Source organism: Halyomorpha halys, unplaced genomic scaffold (genome assembly GCF_000696795.3).
Source record: "Halyomorpha halys isolate HHAL.00 unplaced genomic scaffold, Hhal_1.1 Scaffold1878.1, whole genome shotgun sequence".
NCBI lineage: Eukaryota > Metazoa > Arthropoda > Insecta > Hemiptera > Pentatomidae > Halyomorpha > Halyomorpha halys.
In genome coordinates, this window is record NW_027110726.1 from 114357 (window position 1) to 118967 (window position 4611).

The 4611-nt window shown below is 31.1% G+C and overlaps 1 long non-coding RNA gene across 1 annotated transcript; it reads right to left on the reverse strand.

Moving 5' to 3' along the window:
* Nucleotides 1-2116: 2116 nt before the first annotated feature.
* LOC106690806 (uncharacterized) lies at nucleotides 2117-3880 on the reverse strand. Its single transcript, XR_010843812.1, has 2 exons — nucleotides 2937-3880; nucleotides 2117-2666 (listed from the first exon to the last, which is right to left on the reverse strand). It is a non-coding gene; the product is annotated as an uncharacterized lncRNA (long non-coding RNA).
* Between the last annotated feature and the right edge of the window lie 731 nt (nucleotides 3881-4611).

A 4611-nucleotide genomic window follows, 5' to 3' on the forward strand; every position in this document is an offset into this window, starting at 1 on the left:
TAATCTGTCAACTGGAAAGGCTAATGCATTGGTAAGGGAAAATTGAAATACTAATCATTCATAGTTAGAATTTTCATAATAAAAATCATAAAAATCAACAAAAATTTGTCATGTGTTATTCTAGAATCCAAGCTAAACCTAGAAACTAAACTAAACCAAACTTTAGTTATTTTCATTCAGTCTGCAGTACATGTTTTACCATTGGGAAAATTCTACAATAGGCTGGTAGATATACATAGCAATTGTAACTGACAATACCTACATTGTTGCTTATATCATATCTGCCAGTCTTTCCATCCCAGTGAGAAAAAAATTCAAACATTACAACATAATTGATCAGTAATGTTAATTTTAATGTACTAAATCAGATCTTCCTTGATAGTTTTGTCTTAGAAATATAGCAAATACCAGACATATTTTTGTTTTATGTTTTGGTTGTAAGTTTAACAAGAAGTTTTATTTATAAAACCGTACAAGACATTTAATATCACGGTTATATCTGACGATGTTAATAGGTAGAACTTATCAAAATTAGTTAATATCATGAATGTAAGAAAATTAAGAACGCAAAATTAATTTATACACATGTAATGAAGGTATAAAAAACGCATTTGTGTTAAACTGCTCTACGAAAAAGTTACGATTTCAATCGCAAGGGGCAGCACCATACAAAGCTGCAATACTCGCATTGCAGTTAGCCGCTAGATGGCAGTGCTCAGCTAGTTCAAACCTCAACCAACAGAGCGCTCCTAGAACTACTTTGTTAAGTGCCGGATCCCATGAACAAAAAGAATTATTAATATTTATTATTTTTAATTTTATATTTTATTACTTTATAGTCAATTTTAACATTCATTTCATCGGTTAATCAGTTGGGAACTTTCCACATGCTCTTTGACATAGGTTTTTGGCTGTTGAAAAGTGCTCTGATGTTTCTGATTCTTGTCAAATATAGACCACGACTGTTGTTTTTTGGAACCACACCTGCCTAGTAAAGAGCATAGAATGAAGTCAGTTTATTCTTCATTTCACCACATAAACTCACCAAAGACACAAATAATACGATTAATGTTAAACAACGTGACGAAACCAATTTTATGTTAGTAATTTTAGGAATATAGAGCTCCGAATGAAACTTTTAAAAATAAACTTCAAGTGGCATACACCTTCAATACTTCAATATTTACTTTTAAATGATATTTACCCTATCATTGTATAGTCTAGGCAATAATTGAACAGTTTTATGGAAGAAAGTATCGTTTATTTATTGTTTTATCTTACTTGTAACTACTGGTTAGTTTCCACTGGTTTCTATAATTTTATTCTTTTATTTAGAGAATGCAATTATATTTGAAATAACTATATTAAAATTTATGGTCAATTACTAAGATTCTGTATTTAAAATAATAAACCAAACCAAAGGCAGCGCGTTGGCCTTTGGTTTGGTTTATTATTTTATCTTTGAGAATTTAATTAGATTTGTAATAACTATATTAGAATTTATGGTCAATTACCAAAATTCTGTATTTAAAATAATAAGCCAAAGCACTGTACTTTTTCGAATTTCGATCTGATTTCGAAAATTTGAATATTCTATCTTTGAGAATTTAATTAAATTCGAAATAACTATATAAGAATTTTTTTTTTTTACGTGAAAGAACTCAAAAATGATTTTTTTAAAAATAATTTCTGTTATAGGTGCTATTCACCATGGTCGGAGACTCAACAATGTTTATTCTTAAATGTATAGGGTTTTTATTAAATTACTGAAAATAGGATTAAAATAACTGCCTCTAGGGCTCTTAGACTGAATCTATGGATTTCGGGCTTCCAGTAGAACCCATCAGTGTTAAATAAAAAAAATTACATTTTATTTTTAAAATAAATGATAAATAAAACTATTATAATAAATAATACCACATATTTTAACCAAACGCTAATTGTGAAGCCACCATCTTAAATATAAATGTTTAAAGTTTAGAGAGAACAAGAAATGTCAATTGACTGAATCACATTAACATTGAATCAATTATTTAAACTTCTGTTTAAATAATAAAAAAAAAATAACGCAAAGGGAGTGCTGTGAATAGGTTTATTATTTATAAAAAAAACAGAACAAACTGGAAAGTTTTACTCAAATAATTATTAAATTGTGCCCTTATTACTAAGTAAATTGTATAGAAGCGCAAAAAAAAAAATTGAAATTTTAGTAAGCAAATTAACTCATGTAATATCATTATTATATAATGCAACAGTACATTTTCGAGTTTAAGCTACCTTAATGGATACATTAATATATTTGGACACATACATATAATTGGAGAAATATATATAACATAAAATAATATATAATAAACTAAAACATAAACAGCAGAAGGAATTAGTAAGCCGTTCGGAGTCTGCTTATTTATCCGCTTCGTGGTAGGAACAACTTGTAATTATGGTCAGACAATGCTTTGCAAAAATTGAAGTATTTCGAGAAAATGTTCTTCAGAGGAATTGTGAAGTATTCATAGAAGCTCACTTGAGTCAACCAGTCGTCTATTAACATCCCGTTCAGCCACACAGACCTCATCTGATAAAATCCAGTGGAGGAGACAACCTGGGTACAGGATTGATTGCTTCTGTTTAAACTAACTTCTAGTTGAAGTCGAAGCGTATTATTTCTGAAACGAAATTATGGAATTACGAAAAAAAAAAATTGAAATTGATTTGAACACCAATATATTGACCTATTTAACAGTGAACAATTAATAACAGCGGTATCATGTTTCGTGTACATATTATATATAAAGTATAGACTAATGAAGAATGGGAAACATAAATAAATAATTATTAAAATTACCATAAAAAAATCTATTTACTTATTGCATCTATTTTAAATAATGATATGGTTTGGAGCAGAGTGTGCACCTTTTTTTTTATTGATTCATTACCTCACTGTTATTTTTGGTTGAAGATATGTTTTTGGTCCATCGATTTTCTCTCCTTCGATAACTAGTTCGCCGAAAGACAGTGTTGTTAAAAAGATTGGACCAAATGATATCTGCAGCGTGGCATCGCCAACTCGCTTAAGTGAGGACAAGTTCTTCATCTTCGGAGCTGTAAATAAGAACCCCCCTTCTAATATTGCAGGTGCAAGAGGAATCACATCATCTCCACCTTGGACAACGTCAGAGACAAACTGCTTCAAAACTTCATCGAAGTAGTCATTTACGAGTATAGCAGCCAGGGATGTGTGGAGGAAGAGATAGAACAACAGAAGGAACTTCATGGTGGTGACTGCTGAATTGCAGTGAGTTCCCCTTCCTTATCAACTTGTGATAAGAACTAATCCGATGCAGTGATGATAACATAAAAAAAAGATAATAACATAAATCAACTAAGCACTTAGTCTTTTCAACGAACAAATATAATATTGGAGTCACTTTTAAGCATGTAACAAGAATTTAAAATTTATTTATAGAGTATCTTTGTATAGAGTCATGAATAAAATAAAATAGTAAAATCTCACCATTTTGCGTCCTAAAATTTATAAAAGCGTTTCCACCTACGCAATAGTTTATTATTTGAATTATTTATACATTTGATGAAAAAAAAAATTAAAAATTAAACATCTGGCATTTTCAGTCGCATACCATCCTGACTAGTTTTTGTATTTTCGTTGTAATGAGAGCAAAAATATATTGCTATGTTCTAGTAGCTGATTTACTTGGGATGCCAGGATAATCGCTGAAGGCAATTATCCAAAAATAAATTAATTAATTGATTATAAATTGAGTCCTAAAAAACTATTATTATAATTGGATTCCTTTCCAAAGGCTGTTTGTGTGTTTACCAGTTTACCAATTAAATACCTTTATATTCATAAAATGTTCTTACCATTAATTATATAGGATAATAAAGAGTGGTAAATTGGGATATATAACAGTATATAAACTATATAAAGAAACTAACTATTTATTTACAATTTGTTATGATTAAAATGATTCAAATGATTCAGATAAAGGTTGCCATAAAATATAAATTATTACATGATTACTTATTATCTAATTTATACTTATAGCTGCTGATGCCGTGGGATGTAGTGCCGTAGGTGTCTTCTGTTTCATAAGGGATGTCTGATCCCAGTGCATCTTGACTGTGGTGCTGTTTCCCCGTCCAAGCCTTCCTGCTCCTCCGCCTAGCCCTTCCAGTAGAGTGTCTCTCTGTTCTTCTGTAAATTCCCTCTCTGTATTTTTCTCCCACTTCTCTTTTAGGGCGTTACCTTATTTTCAAATCTCTCCTCTGATTGGTTATCGATGTCCGAAGACTCCCGAGGCAGGCGTCCCCCTCCTCAGGGCCGAGGATGTGTTACAAAAAAGTTGGACTTCCTGGACAAGGATCTGCCTGGTTAATTTGATTCTGGTCCCTCGTCCCAAACTATCATTTTTGTATCTTAAAGGTTAGCCAATCTAATTTTCTCAGGGGCCTCTGGTAATGTGACAAACTTAATACAGATGTTTTCACATCCGAGGATGCTAAAAGCTTCCCAGAAGGATACCCTGACCAGGTATAGGGGCAGATGACGAAAAACCTTAATAAACGACATATTGTTAAAATCATGGCTAA